Here is a 23,957-nt window from a genome sequence, read left to right as displayed (position 1 = left end):
CCTGCTGACCCGGGCGCGGATGGCTGTTGCAGGCGGGGTGGTGCTCCCTGCAGTCCTAGGTGCTGCGGCTGTGGTGAAACAAGAGCAGCGGTCAGTTCTCCCTGGGACAAGATGGGTGAAACCCAGCCCTCCTCTGCAAGGCCAAGGCCCCTGCATGACACCCAGCTGCTGCTCCATGGTGGGCAAGGCCCAGGTGCACAGTCCCTGGGCTCCCTCTCCCCTCCACCCCCCCCCCCCGTACACACAGCATGATGGTACTCACAGGTGGAGGCCTCCCCGGCCTTGGATGACACAGGAGATGTTGTCTGTGGGGTTCCTCGGGGTCCTTGGTCCTGGGCAGGCTCCTGGCAGGCTCCTGGCTCGCAGCGTCCTCCGGCTCCTCCTTTTCAGTGTCCAGGACCGGTCCCTCTGCCCCGGGGTCGATGACCGCCCAGGGGGCATGGACGGCGTGAGCCCCCATGATGCGGTCCAGGGCCTGAAAGTGGGGGCAGATCTCCAGGTCGGCCCCTGGCAGGCAGGCCCGGGAGTAGGACTGCCGCAGGTCGTTTATTTTGCAGCGGACCTGCTTCCGGGTCCGCTGGTGGCCTCTGGCAGCCAGGCTGTCAGCCATGCAGCCGTAGACAGCCGCGTTCCTGTGGCTAGTGCGGAGATCATGGACATTGGAGGCTTCCCCCCAAACCTCGATGAGGTCCACGATCTCCGCACTAGACCAAGCGGGCGCCCGCCTCTTGTGGCCCCGGGCAGGCTCCTGGGAGCTGCCAGGCTCATCCCGGGAAGAAGGGGAGGGCTGGGTGGCATCAGGTGGCTGGCTCATGGCGTGCCAGGTGCAGGGTCTGCTGGCTGGGTGCTGGCAGCCTTGCAACTGGCACAAACTGTGTAGCCAGCCCGTGGCCCTTTAAGGGCTCCGGGGCCGAGAGGGGGGCAGACAAGTTTCCCTGGTGTTGGCCAGAGTGGCCACCAGGGCAAGCTGGGAAGGGTTAGCCTCCCACTAGTTCAAATTAAGTGGCTACACAGCCCTTAATTCGAACTAGCTTATTCGAACTAGGTGTTAGTCCTCGTAGAATGAGGTTTACCTAGTTCGAATTAAGCGCTCTGCTAGTTCAAATTAAGTTCGAACTAGCGGAGCGCTAGTGTAGCGCCTATCAAAGTTAATTCGAACTAACATTTGTTAGTTCGAATTAACTTTGTAGTGTAGACATACCCTCAGCACTCCCTCTTGTGCTGTGGGAGTGTTACAGAGGAGTTTAAACTCTTTCTCTGTGTGTAGCAAAGAGCAGTAGACTTAAAGATCTGTGTACTTTTATTGGGAGTTTTGCATTTGGCTGCATGGGGCAGAAGTATTAGGTCTGTTATCTTCAAACCACACTGGCACCTTTTCTGGTATGCACTAGTACAGAATAATTGACTTTGCATGTATGTTATGCTGCTTATGGAACTTTACACATAGAAATGTCTAATTGTGATTGCCTTAGCCTTTAAAATAAGGTAAGAAACATGATCTTTTATGTATGTGAATTCAGAACAAGTAAAAAATGCATCCTGCTGATGCCAGACTACTCACATGATGAGAATGACTTTGTTAGGCACCCTCTACTAATCATGATGAATGTGACCTGCATGGAAAGCTGCTGAAATATTTCTTGTGGTATGTGTTTTGCAATGCAATCCACATCCAAGTCTTTAAAACCCTACTCCCCACAGTTGTAAGGAACCTGACATACAATGTTTTAAATGTTTCATTTCATTTGCCAGTTTAATCCATTTAACTAGTGATTCATATGCAACTGTCCCTAGCTATGCTAATGAAATGCTGATGTGTATTTCTTAGGACACACTGCATCCTGTACACAAATACTATGTAATAGCCTTAATATTTGTCTGCTTTGCTGTCTTCCTTCCTGCCCTCTTTCTATTTAAAACTCATTCTCTATAGTAGTTCTTATTGTGTAGCTCTGTAAATGGTAATATAGGGCTTGATCCTGCTAGCTGTGGGTTACTCCTGCATCATGCAAAGGACATCCAGAGAAGTTCAGTGCATCTTCAATGCAATGGGAGTAGAAGATTCTTAGCATCTCTTGGGAGATATTTGGCACCTTTGGCACTGCATCATTTGAATATCTGAAGAGTCCATCAAGCCCCATCAAGATCTTTAATGCATAACAGACTTATACAGGCAGTCCCCGGGTTACATACAAGATAGGGACTGTAGGTTTGTTCTTAAGTTGAATTTGTATGTAAGTCAGAACTGGTACATATTGTAGGGGAAACTCTAGCCAAACATTTCTCCCGAGCTCAGTTTTATTCTCCCACACCTCACTTCCCTCAGAGTCCTTTATTCTCAAGCTGAGGTGTCTGCTGAGAAAAGCCACTCTGTGTCTCCCTGGTCTGTTGGGGGGGGGGGCGCTAGCTTCGCGTCTCCCTGGTCTGCTGGGGGGAAGCAGCTAGTGCGGGGTTGCCTCACCCCGTTTGTAAGTCGGATTCATGTAACCTGGGGACTGCCTGGACTCTATGGAGCCAGTGAACTTTCACAGAAATGACAGAAATGTAACATGCAATTGCTGTTGTAGGGACAAATCCAGTCCCATACTCTGCAGCTGCAGTTATAGGGATGGCTGTGGCAGGATCCTTATAAGTGCTCTGTATAGGCTATTTCAGCCACTGTGTTGCTATGGACTCAAGGGAGCAGCTCGGTGGCTGTTCAATGGCTGAAAAGTAAGATGTGTGCTCTGCACATCTCCTCAGCACCTTGGCCAACTATTATGGGAGAGTGGGATGCACTTTATGTGAAAGATGCACACACAAGTCCAGCACTTTACAGTCTCTGCTAGACCCTGAATTTTAGGAGGATCTCTGAAGAGCAGTGACAGGCCCACCATCACATCAGTTCTTTCCCAGGCACTGGAGTTGGCTAATTTGGATACAGTGATAAACATTCTCGGAAGTAATGTAAAGATGTCTAGTTAAAAATCGATTGTCAAACAGTGGTTAGAAAGTTGGGAAGCACTAAAGTTACTCTTTAAAAAAAAACTCATTTGAAAACAGGAAATGCAGAGTTCAGGCATCCCAGCTCCTATATCCTTCTATCAGTTCCATCCTGCATGAAACGTTAATCCGTGGCGCATAGGGAGGTGTGATCTGGATTTCCTGAGCTATTACTAGCAATCACTGACATATTGTTCCAAATTCTTACCCATGGACATGTTGCCAATCTCCTATATTTTCTAGGTAAAATAGATACAATCTTAATTTTGTTGTCTAACATATGTAAAGCAGGTAATTATAAATATGTAGATGGTATTTGTAGAGTTGATAGGTTGAAGGTATATGTAGAGTAAACAATTACAACCAAGTGTCTATTAGACATTAGACATGAGATAAAGAGGTGGAATGTGGGAGGGTTTAGTAAATGATCTTGTCTGTGAAATCCCTGCAAAAATACCTGGTGTCCATAAAAACAGGTGATTGGAAACCCCCCTCCATCTCTGATTATCCTGTTTGAACTAGTTAAATGGGTTACTATTTTTACAGATTATTTTTTATTATTTTGCAGAAAGCCAGACACAGGACAACTGAGAATAGCTTCATTTTTCAGAGGGTCAAAACTACGTATAGCCTTTCATATGCAAGACTCTGTTATTTGATTTCTAATTGAATTCCCTGCTTCTCTGCACACAAAGACTGGCCACAAATTCCGGAAAAGGGATGCAAATCAGGTAAGTCAGCATAGGGAAATCCGTGGGGGATTTAAATATCCCCCGCGGATTTAAATAAACATGTCCGCCGCTTTTTTTCCGGCTTGGGGAAAAGCTGGAAAAAAAGCGTCTAGACTGGCGCAATCCTCTGGAATAAAGCCCTTTTCCGGAGGATCTTTTATTCCTACTTGAATATGTGTACGGGGGGGGGGGGAGGGGGGGGAGGGGAGGGGTGAAAGTAGGAATAAGAGATCCTCCGGAAAAGCGCTTTATTCCAGAGGATCGCGCCAGTCTAGATGCTTTTTTTCCGGCTTTTCCCCAAGCCGGAAAAAAAGTGGCAGACATGTTTATTTAAATCCGCGGGGGATATTTAAATCCCCCACGGATTTCCCTATGCTGACTTACCTGATTTGCATCCCTTTTCCAGAATTTGTGGCCAGTCTAGATGTAGCTAAAGGGTTTTTGAAAACTGTGGATGAACAGTTATCTTCCTTTATTGTTTTGAAGGACTTGGGTCTGTGCAACTGTCTACAGTGCTTTACTGGCTTTTAATGAGTTTCCCAGTGAAGACTGAATTCTGCAAGATGCTGGAAACTTTCCCCAAGTGCAGGGTGCATTTAGGTCTCATAAAAACAAATGGAACTTGAGGCCACTTGCTGGTGCATGGTACCATGCAGGATCAGACCTTTTACAGGCTTATGGGATTTAAAATATAAATGCAATAGATTTGTGAAACTTAATATGCACTCTGCCTGCCTTATTTTAAAGTGAGTGGATCCCTACAGATAATGCCAACATTATAATGCATCAATATCAATACCTTGACTTTAGCAAAGCTTTTGATAACTGTATCCCACAATATTCTTGCCAGCAAGTTAAGGAAGTATGGATTGGATAAATGGACTGTAAGATGGATAGAAAGCTGGCTTGATTGTCAGGTCTAACACATAGTGATAAATGTCAGGTTGGCGGTTGGTTTCTAGCAGAGTGCCCCAAGGATTGGTTCTAGGGCTGGTTTTGTTTAATGTCTTTATTAATGACCTGGATGAGGGGATGGATTGCACCCTCAGCAATTTGGCAGAAGACATTAAGCTAGGGGGAGAGGTAGATATATTGGAGGGCAGGGATAGGGTCTAGAGTGACCTAGACAGATTAGGAAAAGCGACGAGGAGTCCTGTGGCACCTTATAGACTAACTGAAGTGTAGGAGCATAAGCTTTCGTGGGCAAAGACCCACTTCGTCAGATGCATGTAGTGGAAATTTCCAGAGGCAGGAAATTTTTTGCAGATTCAGACTAACACGGCTACCCCTCTGATACTAGACAGATTAGAGGATTGGGTCAAAATAAATCTGATGAGGTTCAACAAGGACAAGTGTAGAGTCCTGCATTTGGGATGGAAGAATCCCAAGCATTGTTGCAGGCTGGGGACTGAATGGCTAAGTAGCAGTTCAGCAGAAAAGGACCTGGGGATTACAGTGGATGAGAAGCTGGATATGAGTCAATAGTGTGCTCTTGTAGTCAAGAAGGTGAATATTTGCCTTTTTATATTTCCTTTGAAAAGTCAACATTTTCTGTTGTCATAGGAGACATAGTGGTCTCTTTCCGAAAAGTTTTGCTTACTGCTGTGGGATTTACTCTTTACATGTCTACCAGAAACTTTATATTACACTACTGTTGTGTAAGTTATGCATTCATTTCTATTTTAAGAGAATTTTTTTCCACTTCATTTTTATGAATTCATTTCCAGATGCAACGGAACAGAATCTTGCCATAGCTTCAAAACCCATGTAAAAATATGCTAAATACTGTGGAAACCAAACTGGTGTTTTCCCTAGAAATGATGACTCCAGAACTCCAGTTAAGTGACATTCATAGGAGGATAGAAGTAGGGTTGCTAGTATTGCTTTAGACAGATACTGTAGGAATAAGTTCATTAGACTCTTCATAAGGCAATAGCAGCAGTTTAGGACAAAGGATGAAACAAGAGATTAGTAAGCCATGCTGCTTCCTGTGGCTCCCCTTGGCTGGAAACAGCGAATTAAAGTCAATGAGTACTACAAGGCTCCATAGATATAGTCCCGTTAGGTAAACAAAGTGACATGGGCCCACTAGTGGTTTTCCCAAAGCGGGCTTGTGGCCCATTTTGAGAAACACTGCCATAAAGGTATCCCAGCATAAGATGATTTCTTCTGAATGTGTGTTTAAATGTAGCACTGAAGTGTGTATTTCTTGAGGAAAATTATTCAGATGTTTATTGTCCAACCATTACACACTCCCATTAACTTCACATATTTTTGCATAAACTTTTAACTTATATCTAAGGGCCCATTTCTCAGAGGTGCTGAATGTATCCATCAGTAGTCAGAAGTGTGATTGTTCCGTGGCCCCTGAAACCCTCTCTTATGTCATGGAGGGTACATCTACACTGCAGCATTATTTTGGAATAACCAATATTATTTTGAAATAACATAGTGCACCTCTACACAGCAAGCCATTATTTCAAAATAATGTCGAGCTGGAAGACTTCTTACTCTGACTCCTGTAACCTTCATTTCACAAAGAGTAAGGGAAGTCAAAGGAAAAGTGTTCTTCCTTCGACTTCTTGCTGTGGAGGCAGCGCCAAAATTGAATTAAGCTATTTCAACTTCAGATATGTAATTGATGTGGCTGAAGTTACATATCTTAATTCTACTTTTGCCCTGCAGAGTAGACATGCCCTGAATCTCTATATAGATGGAGGAGGTCAATAGTAGAAGTATGTCCCTGGAAACATATTAATTGCAAGTATTATGATACAGGGAAATGAAATGTCAACTGTGGTTGAATTATACATACTAGTAAATACTATTAGCTGATACTATTATACTATAACAGTAAGAGAAAATCTTTCTAACTTCTTTGTGGCAATGATGCTATTGGAGTTTTATTACTGTGTGCAGCAGGAGTGATCAAGTTAAGCTAGGATTCTCTACCTTCTCTACCACTCAGCTTTATCATACCTTTATACCTCTTTGCCAATGTTTCAGAGTAACAGAATGTAAGGATCTGTATATTATGTTTTTCTGGTTAGTCATATTTTAAAAGAATTAATGGATTTATATGATCTAAATCTGAGTTTCTATCACACAGTTTTTCAGAACTATAGATACACTTAACCACATATTTCACAAGAATATTGAATCCTAAAATAAGCCTTTTTTAAAACAAAGGATTCATACAAGTATAACATTTTACTGACTGCTCAGCCTTATCTCTAACAATAATCACATTCATTTTCATTTTCATGTATCTTTAAAGTCAGATCTTGCTGCATAATTACTTAGGTAACTTAATGCACTGCTTTTCTGTTAATAAAGAACCAAGCAATATAGTCACCAAAATACAATATAACAACATTGCCTAGTTTCAAATTGTTACTATTCACATTGAAAATGACAGAGTCGGAATTTAAAAAGCTACTGGCTTTACATTAAAAAACATATATCTTACTTTTAAAGTTATATTCTACCCATGTAACAAAATAAGTGGATTCTTAATTTTATCTGGAGACAAAATTGCTCTTCTGCCAAGTAGTGAATAAGCAGAGGGGAGGATTGCTTTAAATAGGTTATGAGCCTCGTAGTCATGCTCACTGTGTTTTATGTTTTAGAAAGATCCAGAAACCAGCTGTATGTACATAGCCAGGTTTTGAATGTTAGTTAAAATGGTTATTTGGGACTCAACTATGCTTGTGTGGTTTTTTCATATACATTTGGTGGATAAAGAGCAAAAGACACAACATACCACAAGACCAAGATGGAGGAACTAGACAATATTCCCCTTTTCTATAAACAAATGCCCATGTCCTTGCAGGATAGAGTTGAGGAAGAAGAGCATGTTCAGAGCTTGTCCACCGCCCTTAAACATCAAACTCCGGTCCCAGAACACTAGGTCAGGCTACCCAAGAGTTCCGTATCTTCATAATCACTTTACGCATATCTACACAAAATGGTCCACATCTGTGTATGGTTTTAGGTTTGGATTTGGGACAGAGAAAGCATTAACTGGTGCAAATTAAATGTTCCTATAGTTAGTCCATGATCTTCCAGTGATGGACAATGATAAAACCTTCATCTTGGGTCTATTGGATATAAGCTGTCCTCAACGCTGATCACATGGCTTTGTTGACACAACATGTGTCAACTTCAAGAGGAGATGGAATTGCTTGAGGGGCTCTTCTACCCTTCTTTCAGAGACATCTGGTTTCTTTCTTGCTGTGCCTTCAGTTCAACATGACTATGAAGCCATTAATGGAAGCTCTTAGAAATAAGATATACCAACCAATTTTTAAATGCTAAATCAGTTCTGTACAGAAGCCTAAGGAATACTCTGTCCTGCCCCATGGTTCTTTATGGAGAGACAAAAATGGGCTGCTGCTCTGGGGAACGGAAGAGAATCACTGGGGATACATCTACACAACAGTGTTATTTTGGAATAAGTTATTTCAGAATAAAAACTCCAAAATAGGTTATTTCAAAATAGCATGTCTACACTGCAAATTCCAATTGAAATAGCGCAGAGCTATTTCAAAATAGAGATTCCACACTGATTGGAGACTCAATAGCATTTAAGACCCACCCAGAAACACTCTGAGCACAACCAGGAAAACTTACTCTCCTCTCCCCTAGCCCCGGAGTCACTGGCCTGTTCCTATATGATTCAAACCATTCCTTAAGACTCACTTCTGTGTAGGTGCAAGACAGAAGAGGCAAAAGAAAATTATAAAAAAACACATGTAATATTTTTAAATAGCTGAACCATCAAAAATGTTGTAATCACAAGTCAACATGTAATTTTATTGCTTCAACCTTCATCCTCCCTGTTCTTTATTCCTAGTCAGCAATCCCACTAGTAAACGCTCTGATACGTTCCATCATGGCTTAAATTAGACTGTAAGGTAATTGGGCAGGGGCTTTATCCTTTATACTTCATGCATACATAACATGCCTGATGGGCAAGTGTTTAGAATAAGAGCAATAAAGAGAGGCAGAAGCAATCTAGAAGCCAAATTGTTTATCTTAGTCAGTGGGGGTAAAGCTGAAATCAATTAAGTAGGGAATAATCACAAGTAAATCAATTTTAATAGGAACTGCTATTATGTGTACACCATAAAATACTGTCATCTATTATTGCTACCTACAGTATTTTAACTATTATCTTAATTAAACTCACTGTATAGGTAAAATGTACACCTATGAAATAACAGAATTTTGAATTAGAAAACACAGTCCACTAGAATGTAAATCCCACTCTTATGCTTTCCCTTTTCAAGATTTTCAGCTTACAGCTTCTGTAAGCCCTGAGTTTGGAGAGCTCCAGCAATCGAGTCATGAGCAATCGTCTTGTGCAATCTCTGTTTATTGTTTTTGAGTTCCAGTTTAAATAAAGCCATGATGCTATGTGTTGGCTTCTTGATTGAACAATTATCCCTCTGCTCCTTCCTGGCTTACAGCCTCTTTACTCTTTAACAGTTTCTCTGTTCTTGTCACTTCTCTCTTCTTGTATTCTTAAGATGCTGTCTGGCTGTTTTATTTTACATCCCTTACTATGTTGTTTCTTTTGCTATACCTCACCTCTCCCTATGTCTTAAGTCTGTTTCCCTTGAATTACAATTTTCCTTTTATTACAGCTTATTTCATTCTTGGTTTACTTTTCTCAGTTTTCTAACAATGTTTTTCTAATAATTTTCTTGGATTAGGGATGCTAGTTGTTTCCCCCCTTGTTTAACTGTACTGCTTTCTACTTTTCCTCCTTTCCAGGTACTGTTCCTTTTGTTGCTATCCCTGTGCTCCTACTATCTCTTCCCTGTCCCTCATGAATTGGGCTTTCTCCCTTTTAGCAGCCTCCAATACAACATGCTCACTAGGGTCTCTGTTCACTGCTTCTACCTCCATTTAATGTGTCCAGTCTTTTCTGAGGCCAGTTACTGCCTTGCTCACTACTCACCTCTGTTCTAATACTGGGAAGCCTCCCTTCAGAATCTGCCTGCTGCTTTCACCACTGCTGCTTCCACCACTGCCTGTTTGGTTTCCTCATAGCAACATTCTTGAGGGGGCTGCAAGCTGTTGCCTGTGGTCACTTGCTGTTTTTTACTTTATTCCTCCTCCCAAAAGTCATCCCGGGCTTGAGGTCAGCCTGCTTTAGCTGCCCCAGAATCCTTAAATTCCTCCTGACTCCTTGCCCCCAGAGCTAGTGTTTCAATCACTCCCCTTTAAAAAATACCCCCAACATTATGAACACCATAAGGCTGCTTCCAGCTTGCATAGCTCCCACTGCTCTTTGGACCCAACAGCCTCTGGTAATGGTGAGGCATTACAAATGCACCTCAAAAATAAAAGAATTCGGCTGTTGAACACTGGAACCGGTTGAATAGTTTTAGGAAAAAAATATTTTTTTGAATAAAAGCAGAGAGATTAGTTCTGTGTATTTTATGGGATCTTATTTTTAGAGGATACCTGAAGCGATGGGAAAGCACATAAGCATCTACTCCGAGACAGAGTTAAATTCAAAAAAGGCATAGAGATTTACAAAGGAGCAGATAAGAAATTGCAAATGCAGGCATTCAGTGAAGGGATAATCCAAAAAAACAGTGAAGGAGATTATTTCATAGCAGGACATGCCGAAAACAGTTTAAAAAAGGGACCAAGCTGCATAACACATGGCTAGTCTATGCAATTGTGGGAGCATTGCAGAAGTCAATGTGCTGGCAGAATCTGCCCAGCATTAAGATGAAATTTCTCAAAAGTGTGTCCCTTTGTGCTTGCTCTGAATGCTGGTGCTCCTATGTGCTGAGCTCAGAGGGTACGTCTAAACTACGTGCCTCCATTGACGGAGGCATGTAGATTTGTGTATTCGAAAAAGGGAAATGAAGCCGCGATTTAAATAATCGCGGCTTCATTTAAATTTACATGGCTGCCACGCTGAACCGACAAACAGCTGATCAGCTGTTTGTTGGCTCCGGGCGCTAGTCTGGACGCTCCTCTATCGAATTGAAAGCCTTTTATCGACATCCCCTGTAAACCTCATCCTACGAGGCATAAGGGGGATGTCAATAAAAGGCTTTCAGGTCGGCGTGGTGCGGCACGTCCAGACTAGCGCACGGAGCCGACAAACAGCTGATCAGCTGTTTGTCGGCTCAGTGCTGCAGCCATGTAAATTTAAATGAAGCTGCGATTATTTAAATCGCGGCTTCATTTCCCTTTGCCTATCTGTCTAATCTACATGCCTCCATCGACGGAGGCATGTAGTCTAGACACACCCAGGGTATGTCTACACTACCCAGCTAGTTCGAACTAGCGGGGGTAATGTAGTCATCCGCACTTGCAAATGAAGCCCGGGATTTGAATTTCCCGGGCTTCATTTGCATGAAGTCGGACGGCGCCATTTTTAAATGCCGGCTAGTTCGAACCCCGTGCCGCGTGTAGTCTGGCATAAAGGCCCCAATATCATTTATGGCAGAACCATCTCATGTCAAGTCTCAGGCCTTCTGCTAAGGTACGTGGTTGGTTCAGAGGTACTTGCTATTGCTGAACCAACCACGTACCTTAGCAGAAGGCCTGAGACTTGACATGAGATGGTTCTGCCATAAATGATATTGGGGCCCTTATGCCAGACTTTCTACTGACATTTATCTGTATGTAGTAAGTTACTTCACTGCATCACTGAAGGAACTACATAGGTAAAGAGGAGGGCATAGGAGGAGTCCTATGCAATCACAGGGATTCAGTGGAAGAAAGTCAGTTACCCCTTCTAAATGTTATCCTGCTGCAGCTTCAGTACTGAGGTCACCAGGCAGTTAACTGGCAGAATCCCAGGAAAAGAGGGCCAAGCCTCTTTGCAGAGCCTTCTAGCAGCAGGGAAACACCATCCACTATGCATGGGTCAGACCGCTGCTGTGTTATGCTATTTCACTAGGGGGGTGGTGAAGCACTGGAATGGGTCATCTAAGGAGGTGGGGGAATCTCCATCCCTAAAGGTTTTTTAAGTCCCAGCTTGACAAAGCCCTGGCTGGGATTGTTTAGTTGGGGTTGGTCCTGTATTGGGCAGGGGGCTGGACTCAGTGACCTCCTGAGGTCTCTTCCAGCGCTATGATTCTAAGTGCTGTGCAAACACAGAACAAAGCTGTTTATAGTTTACACCTATGTGACAGCAGCAGAACTATGCAGCAAACAGAGTAGCAGTAGGGCAGTAACAGGGTATCAAAGCAGTAGGAGTGCTCCTGTGCCAGAATGAGAGTGAACTTTGGCCTGCAATGGGATCACTCACATTCTAGTTGATCCAGCACATCCAATAGCAATAAACAGGAAAATGAGAAATCTAGCACAGGCTAGCCTTCCTGACAAAATGCTAGACTGTAACAGGAAGGAGCACAAGGGACAATATTATCCCTTTGTCAACCTTTTGGTGTGCCCTAGAGCAAGGGAGGGTGGCCTGGTTCTTAAAATGTTCTGCTAGCCTGTAGGCAGTAAGAGTTCAAGTTTAGGCTCTACCAGATGCTTCCTTTCAGACACTGGTCAAGGCACTTACATCTCAGTTCTCTTAGCTTAATGTGGGGGGCAAATAATGCTTCCCTTGTCTCCCTGAGAAGGTGAGAAAGGCATGGAGAAAGACTGCAGGAATTTGGGAGGGGGGTGACATAAACATCTAGAGAGATAGAAACTATAGCCTAGCTGAGAGGTCAGGCTGAATTAGAGGAGAAATACCAACTAGAATTAAATAATTAATTGTTATCCTTTGACTTCAGAAAGCCCTACACCCTTTCTGTCAGATTTTATTTCCATTTCCAAAGCGTTGCAAATGGATTTACTATAGCAAGTGTGTTCTTCAGCCGCTTCACCAAGGGCATTCTTGCCTCCATCAGAGTCATGGTTTATTTAGCACCGTTTATCCTCAATGTTCTCACAGATTTTTCCATTCACATTATAAATGATGCACACCTCCCCCAAATACCACACTGTTAATGCAGTATCTTGTCACAGGACAGGGGTGGGTAGTATTATTTGCAAAACTGAATACCCAATCTATTTGGCACAGCTCCAGATTATTGTCTTGGCTCTAATAATCATTTGAACGTGTGAGAGCTGTTTGTGCTATTAAATAGAGAGCAATATTGAATACATTTCTATATTGTGACACCACCATGGTGATGTTAATGACAACATCTAGCTATTTTATCATCTTTTCCAATGCATAACAGCATTCAGGGATGCAATATTTGTAAAAAGAACACTGCTACCCATTGTTTTTCTTTTAAGGTAACTGACCATTGAATTGGCAAAATCCATGTGTGCCATTTAAGTAAGTGTATGCCCAGATAACGCTAGATACCTCCAATGCCTCATTACCTGCTAATAAAATAGTGAGTTATTCTTGATGGAGCATGTGTATAAACTGTACAACTGATTGCATTTTTTATGCTGATCGTGTCTTGCACCTGCAATGCACTAAGCACTCTGTCCCACATTTAGCAAAGTGCTTAAGCGAGTGCTAAACGTTAAGCATATGAATAGTCCCAGAGCACTCAGTAGTTTTCAGGGTGAAATCTCAAGAACACAGGTGTCTTTCTGGGCCCAATTCTGGGGTAAGTAGGTGCAACACCACTAAATTCTTACTTTGTGCCAGTTGTGAATTTGTCCTTCTCTTTCCATATGTAGGAGGTAATGGTGCATTCCAAGGTATAAACCCATCAGTGGGTTTTGCTTGGCATTTAAATAATGTTCAGTGACTGGAGCAAAGGAAATGTATATATCAGTAAAACAGCAAAGCAAACATTTTATCTATATTTATGTTCACACTTTTAAAAATGTACTTAGGAAGTTAAAGAGTGTATAGATCATTGCCATGCACATATGAGAAACAAAGTGATACACTTTTGAGAAATGTTATAGAGTAATATAGTCAGCAAATCTCTCTGTTAAACAGTATATTACCAAGTTGCAAAGTGAGCCTCTTCACACTGCACAGGATGGGGGTTATCTTACTAAATTGCGTGAAACTTTCTCATATCTCCAAACCTAAATCCACACTCACACATACATACTCTATATTCAAATAAACATGTTTATAAATCTAACCAATACCATTCAGATGTAAACTGTGATATGCATTAAAACATTGCGATCATTAGCTCATATATATTCATAAGCACTTCACTTCATTGCAAGACCAAAGTGCGTCCATGGAACTACCCAATGGATTCACCGTAGAGTATCATAGCCATCTACAATCTATAAATATATGCTCTATATTTCCATTGTTCTTGATCACAGCTGCTGATGAACTATTAATTCTGTCATCAGAGCACCACTTCTGTCTTTCCTGCCTGCAACACCATTTTTTCACAGCTTTTATGATGTCCTTCACCTCCTTTTACTCTTTTATCTGTGTGTTTTGCCTCTCCGTGCTTTTCTGTGCAGCTTTTAGCTTATGCTCTTCTTGCTGAGTGTCAATTTTTCTGTTCTGTAATTTTCAGCTGTCCATAAAGCACTGTGAAAAACACGTCAGCTGAAATACTGGTCCTATTAAAGCCATTGGCAAACTCACATTTGCTTCAATGGGATCAGGATTGTACCTTTTATGTGAAAAGGGTTCCTGGTCCATGTGGCACTGTTCAGTCTTCTAAAGTTGCCCATCTACACTACATTCCAATCTTCCACCTTCTTCCAAATATGCAGTAAGACAGCCAAGACACATAACAAGATTACCGTGGATGATGGTTACCATTTTGGTATTAGGATGAAGTGAAGGGATGTGTGAAGACAATGGAACAGGGTCATTAGCAGGTAGGGTTGAACCTGGGACCTTTAGGGTCAAGCCTTGTGCCCCTACCACATGAGCTAAAAGCCAGAAGACTCTTAGCTCATTCTCCCTTTCTCAGTGGTTTCAGTGCCTCTGGGTTACAGATATAACACACTGTCTTTTGAAGGACAAATGTAAATATTCCTAATACGTACTAATAAGCGGTACCAATTTTGGGGTGCCTAAGCACAACTTCCTGTACCAATATATTCTCCTGAGACATTTTCTAAATACCACTTTCACAAAGTACCTCAGCTTGTAACAATCAATACCGCAATCAGGCCCAGATACTCAAAGGTATTTAGACTCTTAACTCACATTCATTTCAATTAGCTTCCTATTGAGCTGGGCCTCAAACTCCACATTGTAGTTGATGGTCTTTATTGGTGGACCAGCATCAGTCCTAATGCAGGGGAGAACGGAACATAGTGTGTCCTAGAGCATGCAAAATTGTTGAGTATACACTGGGTAGTTTTTGCCATCAGAATCAACTTCCCATGTAGCTGGACTTCCGCTCCACCCCAGGTCCTGCCCCCTATTCTGTCCCTTTCCCCATGACCCTGTCCCTGCTCTGTCTCCTGCCCTGCTCCCATTCCATCCCTTCCCTCAAAATTGACCCACCTTTTCCTGCCCCACCCCACCTCCTTCCCCAAGTGTGCTCTGTCTCCACTCTTCCTCTCTCCTCCTAGATCTTCCTGAACACCACTCATCAGCTGTTTTCAGTGCTTCAGAAGCACTGGGAGGGTGGGGGAAGAGTTTGTTATTGGGGTCATGTATGAGTAAGAGGTGTAGAGAGATAGGGAGACGGGGGGTGGGAGGTGGGGAGTGGCTGCCAGTGAGTGCTCAGCACTGCTAATTTTTCTTTGTGAGTGCCCCATGGAGTACCCCTGGGGACAGTGCCTATGGTTTTTCTTCTTCCAATCATCTGGGTTCAAGCTTGCCAAAATAAAGCACTTTGCAATTGTTTCAATTTTTTTTTAACAAAGTCCATTATCAATTAAATCTATTACAGATTCTAGTAAGAGTGCATATATTCTTTCCCTCCCTAACTTATTGGTGAGTTTTATAGCATTAAACATTGGGGCAAATATAGAGAAGGATCTCAATAATGTTTTATTATTTGGACAGTTTTCAGTCATCCTCTCCTTTGTTTTTCCTGTGTCATTCCTAAAGTTGGATGTAATTAAGGTGCTCAGCAGATTCCATCCACATCTATTTTGAGCTACCACTGGAAGCTGTTGGGGATTGTCAGGATGGTTTTGTATGCATATGATATCATTGTCTCCTGGGAAGTCCTGGCCTCTCACCAGGTATTCTTCCATAAAGGACGATTTTAAGCAGTCAGTATGGTGTGGGGTCATTCTAGCAACATGGCCAAACCACTGTAGTTGGCTCCTTTTGATGACTGCAGTCATGCACTGCACTTTCAGTCTTCCATAGATGTCATCATTTCTTAGTCTATCTAGCCTTAAGATATGCCACAAGCAACTCATTTCAAATGTTTGCAGCTTTTACTCCAGGGCTACATCTAGACTGGCATGATTTTCTGAAAATGCTTTTAAAAGAAAAGTTTTCCGTATCTAGATTGGCATGGATGCTTTTCCGCAAAAGCACTTTTTGCGGAAAAGCGTCCGTGGCCAATCTAGACGCGCTTTTCTGCAAAAAAGCCCCAATTGCCATTTTCGCGATCGGGACTTTTTTTCGGAAAACAAATCTCAGCTGTCTACATTGGCCCTTTTGCGCAAAACTTTTTTGCAAAAGGGACTTTTTCCCAAACGGGAGCAGCATAGCATTTCCGCAAAAAGCATTGATTTCTTACAGTAGGAAGTCAGTGCTTTTGTGGAAATTCAAGCAGACAGTGTAGACAGCTGGCAAGTTTTTCCAGAAAAACGGCTGATTTTCCGGAAAAACTGGCCAATCTAGACACAGCCCAGATGTGTTGTTATTATACATCTGTCACAACTCTAAAGGAACATGAGTACTGGGACCAATGTATATTGTCTGGTTTTAGTTCCTGGGGACACTGATTTAAGGTTCCAAAAGTTTTTATTCAGGCCCCAAACTTTTCTGCAGGCAGCAGCTATCCACTCATTGATGTCATGTTCATAGTTGTTACCATGTTATAATGAAACCCAAGTATCAGACTAGTAGTCTATAAGTGACTCATTGTTCAACGTCTACACAGTTAATGACTTGGTTAGCCTGTTCCTTGATTTTTGATGTTATCATTAGTTTGATCTTTTGTTCATTAAATTTTAATCCCTATTCTCTGACTGTTGTGCCCAGATTAATTGTTGCTATTGGGTAGCATGCATCCATAGGCATTATCATTATTATCTACAAAGTCAAGGTGATTCATGATTTGCCCTCATATCATGCACCCTTCTTCACTATTACTAAAGGAGTTGGGCAAGATGTTTTATAAGAAGAGAGCAAAATGTATTGGTCTGAGTATGTACCTCTGTTTGAGTCCAGTTTTCACTTCAGTCAGCTCTCTGTTGACTCTTACTGGATGTCAAGCTGTGCCTTATGTACTCTGCGGTATTTAAATCAGCTGCTGCTAAAACCATACCACCTGAGTCCTTTCCACACAGGCACCCTGTTAATGTAATCAGATGCTTTCTGAAAGTCAATGAATGTGCAAAACAGGACTTTGTTGAACTCTGTGTCTCTCTGAAATTAAACAAAAACACAAATATCTGATTGGCAGTGAAACATCCAGTTTGGTGTGGGGAAGTCCACAGTCGGGGTCCTCCTCATGGAGGTAAGGTACTTTTTGGCAGCAGTCCCTGCATGGGGAAAGGAGGGGGAAGACCTGGAAAAGAGGGACCCTTGGGAAAGGTGTGGGGATGGTGTGGGGGTAGGGGGAAGGCCAGTCCCTGGGGGAGTTGTGCTGTCCCTCCCTCACACAGCCCTACTGCTGTGGGGCGGCCTCATAGGGGGTGACTCATGAAGTGTCTGAGGGGGAGAAGAAGGGGATGGGCACCTCCCAAGGGTTCAGGCACTCCCTCTCATTCTGTTTTTTGTGTTTCTTTGTCTCCTTCTGCAGGTGGTGAGGGCCATCAACTCCATCCTACTGCACAGAGTCATCTGCCTGGGAGACTTGGACCTGACTGTGACCAGATTTGTTGCCCTGGGGTTCCCGAACTGTGGAGGAGCAATTGATGGGACCCACATTCCGATTTGTGCACCACAACATTGAGCCACTCAGTACATAAACAAGAAGGGCTATATCTCCATGGTGCTGCAGGCCCTGGTTGGCCACCGTGGACAGTTTCTGGACTTTTTTGTCCGGTGGTTGGGCAGGTCGCATGAAGCCCACATATTTAGGAACTCTACCCTCTACCGCAAGCTGGAGGCTGCCACATTCTTCCCCCACTGGGACTTTCACATGGAGGATGTACTGATGCCACTGTGCATCGTCGGGGATGTGGCCTACCCATTCATGCACTGGCTCATGAAGCTGTACACAGGACACATGGACCCCACCAGGGAACAATTCAATGTGCATCTAAACCGGGTCTGCATGCAGGTCAAATGCATCTTCAGGCGCCTCAAGGCCAGGTTCAGGTGCCTCCTGACTCACCTTGATGTGGGGGAGTGCAACCTCCCCAAGGTGGTCACAGCATGTTGTGTTCTCCACAACATTGTGGAGAGCAAAGGGGAGGCCTTCCTCCAGGGTCGGGGGCAGAGGCCGACTGCAAGGGAAGTGCCTTTGAACAGTCATGGACAGCTGCCATCCTCCAGGCACATCAGTTGGGGGTGTGCATCCGGGAGGACCCGAGGGAGAGTTTCTCTGAAGGACTCCAGTAATTTTCCCCATAGCCTCCCCAATGGGAGCCTGTGCCTTGTTCCCCCTGTACCTTTCCCACCTTTCCTCCCTGTCCCCTTTCCCTGTACAACCAATAAAAACAGCAGTTTTGTGTTGAACAACGAAAACTTAGTATTTTTTTTAACTAAAAGTAACTGGAACAGAGGGGGGCTGAGAACCTGAATGGAGAGTGAGGAGCAGGGGAATCAGGGCTGTGAGTGACATATGGTGTGGCTTCAAGTGCTGCCTTGGGTCTGATGACCTCGACGAACTCGGGGTTGGGTGGGGCCTGGGACAACAGGGGAATGGACAGGAGGGGGGGCTGCAGCAGGGTTAGGTGTGGCTGTGCTTTTTCCTGAAGGCCTCTTCTTCCAAAAAAACTCCCTCTTCCACATTCATACATGGCTTTTTCTGAAACAGCTCTTTCGGAAAAGGCTTTCTTCCTTGTAGACTGAGGTTTACCAATGTTGGAAACCCCCCTGCGTTCTTTCGATTTTTTTTTCGAAAGAACGCAATAGTAGTATGGACATAAGTGAAGTTTTTTCAGAAAAACTGCCATTTTAAAAAAAAACCAAACCCTGGCAGTCTAGACGAACCCTAAGTGGACTAAAATAGTAAGATTTAACCACTCTAGTTGTCACAATTTTTTTAAAGTATATATGAGAGGATTTTGAAACAAGAATTTAAATTTGCAACAAGACCTTCTTCAAAAAGAAAACCTGATTGAGAGTCTGAACATTTCAAGGTTAAGGTAACCCTCAACAACAATTGTTTACCGAACCATGATGCATAAGTTACTAAACACTAAATCACATTTGGGACAATTCATTTACTTTTTTTAAACCATGAAATCAAGTGAGTTAATCACATTAGTGATGCCTGACCATTCCATTTCATTTCCAGAACTGTCTGTCAGGCTGATGAACTATCTTGTATTTCTGTGATGCCAAGCCAGGCTTTTTGCCGTCCATTTGTGACTTATGAACATATTTCCCCTTATTTCCCATAAATCTTTTCATGTTTTATTATACTGCTCACTCTAAACACTTAAATCCCCATGCGGGGTTGAATAGCACAATGAATGTTGGTGACTGAAGAGATCAACTATGTGGGCCATTTCTGTGCAAAAATAATATGAATTGTTAGTACAAGTCCTACCTTAATTTTAGAGGATCAGCCCTGTAGTGATGTCAAGTTTAAGATGCGTTGGTGACTTTTTTTTCAAATTGTATTAAAAACACTGAACATATTATATTACATCTGTGAACAAATATTTTTAAGCCTGCTCAATATGGACAATATGGTGTTATCCCAGCAGAAAGATGAATGAAGGCACAAGGAACGGAAGGGAGTGAAGAGGATAAATGGGGGGAAAGAAGTGAAAGAAAGCACAGAGGGAGTCTGAGGTGAAGCAATTGAGCGGGTGGGAAGAGGTTGGATTGAATGGCCAGTCAGCACAGGGGAAAATCCAGAGTGAAAACTGTGGATAGGAGTCTTATGATCTGATCAGTGTCTAAGGCTGTGTCCAGACTCCATGCCTCCGTCGACGGAGGCATGTAGATTAGCCAGCTCGGAAGAGGGAAATGAAGCCGCGATTAAAATAATCGCGGCTTCATTTAAATTTAAATGGCTGCCCCGATCTGCCGATCAGCTGTTTGTCGGCAGATCGGGAGAGTCTGGATGCGATGCCCCGACAAAGAAGCCTTTCTTCATTGACACAGGTAAGCCTCGTGAAACCAGGTTTACCTGTGTCGATGAAGAAAGGCTTCTTTGTCGGGGCATCGCGTCCAGACTCTCCCGATCTGCCGACAAACAGCTGATCGGCAGATCGGGGCAGCCATTTAAATTTAAATGAAGCCGCGATTATTTTAATCGCGGCTTCATTTCCCTCTTCCGAGCTGGCTAATCTACATGCCTCCGTCGACGGAGGCATGGAGTCTGGACACAGCCTAAGAGTCCCTGCTGGGAAAGTTGCTGTGTCCCCTCCTGCTGCCAGAAGAATTCCTCTGGCTCATTATGCAGTCTCCTTCATGGAATTTCTTCCCCAGTTCCACTTGGGCTTGGGGGATAGGAGAGTTTGCATGGGTCCTACTGCCTCCAAAAGATTGGAGGTCTCTTCCCTCCAAAGAATTGTGGGTCCACAAGGCACCTGGGGGAATGGCTGTTCATGGCTGGGTTCTCTCTTCCTACCCTTCCCAGTTGCAAACCTAACTGAACTGCTTCCATTAGCTTCAGTTTCTTTGGACTCTGAACTTGACTTTTTCCTTGATGATGTAATCTCTTCACTTATATATCAGATATGGCACTATTCTTGGAAGAACGGGGAATAATAACAATGCCTCTGCCATGTCATGTGCATTTGCAATGAAGACTCATGCCAGGTAGAAGAAACATTTCACTGAGGGTATGTCTATACAGCAGTGTTATTTCGAAATAACATTGCCGGCATTTATACTACAAGCCTTTATTTCAAAATAATGTTGAGCTGGAGGACTTCTTATTCTGACTCCTGGTAACTCTCATTTCATGAGGAGCAGGGGAAGTCGAAGGAAGAATGTTCTTCCTTCGACATCCTGTGTAGACAGCGCCTAAAGCCGAGTTAAACTATTTTGACATAGTTGAAGTTGCACATCTTAATTTCACTTTAGCCCTGCTGTGTAGATGTACCCAGGGGGAGTAAGGTGTAGTAATAAGAGGGCCTGACAGTGGAGGCCTGGTTTGAGGCCTAAGACCTGAGAAACAGTCAGTGCTTTGCTAATATAAAGCAAAGCTAAGCTGTGAGCTAAAAGGCAGGTCCTGCTCACAGGAACGTGGCAAGGACAGGGCTGCTGATATTACAGGAACACACATACCTAGTAGGTACTAGGCACAGGCCATCCACATAAACATCCCAGGAGGATGGTAACAGAATACCTCACTGCAGAAACAGCTCAGTACCAGTACACTCCCCATAGATAACAGGAACATACAGACCCAGGTTCAGTACAGGGTCGGGATGACAGTATGATGGATAGTGATGTTTTGATCGAACCACCATAAACAAGGTAATGGGAGGTATCTAGTTATGTCAAGGGGTGTCAACCTAATAATACATTTAAGGGTGGCACTCCTGATACATAAGGAGTGATGTGTGACTTGTTTGTATCTGTGTATAAAAGTGTATCTCAGCAGGGCTGTCTTGTCCAGTCTAGGGGATAGTGGAAAGTCCTGGCCACTAACTGAGCCCAGTCCATTGCCAGGGCTTGTATATGTACTAGTGTAAACTGTTGACGTCTGGTCTAGATGCCCAGGGTGCTAGAGACCGTAAGTTGTTTGACAATAAACTTGGTTCCAATGCCTTCACACCTTGTCTGATTTGTGGAAATTGGGGGTTCTTAGAAGTTTACAGTGTTGGCTATCTGCACAGAGCCTGCACAACATTTGGAAAGAGCACAAGTATTTGGAGAGAGCACATGCACCACACGCAGCCAAACGGTTATTGACACTGAAGGGAGCAGAACAGATGCCAGAGCACTACACCGGTGGCATCTGACAACATAAGGTATCTGACCACAGTAGGTGTGAGTAAACTACATACTTGACAACACTTCAGGGTGTACAGGTGAGGCAAGAAAAGAAAGCAAGAGAGAAAGCAAGATGTTGGTTGCATTTCAGGAGCTTATTTGTGTGAAGGATCTAGTTTAATCATATTGACTGCTAGCTTACTGCAGTGGAAATGCAGTATGGAATTAGTACTCATTTAGGACCCGGTCAAGTGCTTATTAGAGTAATTTAAAGACTCCCATTAATTTTAATGGTCTTGAATCAGGACCTTAGCCAGTAGCAATTTGCATGCATTTGTTTTCAGGTGTAGACAGTAAGTTCTAATGTGGGAAGAATAACAGACATAAAAACACAACACAAACCTCAAGGAACATTCAGCTGAGTCTTTATGTTTCATCCATTACTCCATGAGGAGCTGATCCTATGGTGAAATTTTACCTTTCTTACTGTGGTTAAAAAAAAAAAGTATGGAAACACTGTGTGGTAAAAGCAGTTGTAACTTGGTTCTAGGAGATTCAAATTGGTGCATTTAAATCATCCTTGGTCCTGCAAAACCTCACATCTACAGAAACCATGTTTCACAAGAAGTATTTGTTAGATAACCAGTTCAGTTCTAGTGTGTTGTCCATTCTGGAATCATCTTATCTGTTAAAATTTCTGAAACATGACAGGCCTGCTATTGTACTATAGTCTTTTCTTGGCAAGACAGCAGCATTAAACCTAGATAAATCATATTCCTCCTGGAAAACTTAACTATTTTAACTGTATCCCAAGGGAAAATTTTGGCCTTAAAGCTAAATAACCCTGAGCCTATGGCCTTATGTATCCAACTGTTAGAATGCGCTTGATTCAGATGAATCATTATCTTTCTTTGTCTAAAGTTAAAAAGTTGTACTTATATACAACTGGCTGATAATACCCAATAAGTTATAATCAGGCCTCGCCAAACCGTGGTGAACCCCGCTCGCCAGCCGCGCTGTCTCTTCCGGGTTATAATCTACTCGCCATGGGTGAGTAGATTGTATTATTTATCGAGCCCTGGTTATAATTTTCTGAAGTCTATCTGCCTGTTGCTTTTCTCTAACTCACTTGTGCTAAAGCATCTGTATAATTGCCCCCTTGCTGAGCAGTAGCAGAATTCAGGGTCAGTTCCTGTTTGGAGCAGAAATCAGTACAGATGGGAATTAGGGGTTTTCTCTGTGTAACCTGTTTGTTTATAAAACATACAGACGCTGTTTCCTCATAAAAGGGTAGTTACCATAAGTCACCGTTGCCCTGTCCCCAGACAGATCTCATTCCAGGTCCTCACATATCTCACTGTTTTACTAACATCCTCAGAGTTCCTGTCTCCTTGTTCTGTGACAGAGGACAGGACACACAGTAGGCTAAGGCCACCCTCACAGAGGGCCTATTTATACTAGCTGTTTCTGTGCCCAGCCAGTCCTATTACTACTTCCTGGTAGCAAACTACAAGGGATCCACTAATGGAATTTTCACAGATCCATAGGGAAATCCTACTATGATAAGGTTACAAGGTCTCTCCTAGCCAAGACCTTTAAGGATTAATGCAGCAGCAAGTTGACCCTGCTCTACTAGAGGGAGTGGAGGAACTAATCAAATAGTGCCTACAAGACATTGGGGGATGAGAGGGGAGAGCTAGTGTATGAGGAGTTCTTGGCAGACTAGTAATGTGCTCAAACTACTACTGTTTATTGCTAAAAGTAACCACGCCAGCAAACCAGAAGTGGGCCTATGCAGCAGACTTAGCATGATCAAATCAAGAAGGATTGAGGCTTAGGTGACCACAAAAGGGCAGCTTGACACTGTGCTCTTCCTGGTGAGATCTATGTTAAAATATCTGAGTTGTTCATTTAAAAAAAAGCCGGAAACTTGTCTATCTGTGCCCTTAGAGATGTTTCTGTTAAGGCCTCGAGGCATGCAAACTCCGAATAAACCCATCCAGCTACCTATTGCTTAACCTCTGAAAGTGCTTGCTTAACCTGTCTTCTTTGAGTGATGTGTTATTGCAATACTAATGAATAAATACACACATAAAGTTTGGGATAATTGAACT

The sequence above is a fragment of the Pelodiscus sinensis genome, chromosome 1 (genome assembly GCF_052426305.1).
Source record: "Pelodiscus sinensis isolate ZL-2025 chromosome 1, ASM5242630v1, whole genome shotgun sequence".
Lineage (NCBI taxonomy): Eukaryota > Metazoa > Chordata > Testudines > Trionychidae > Pelodiscus > Pelodiscus sinensis.
This window is presented reverse-complemented; position numbering follows the sequence as displayed.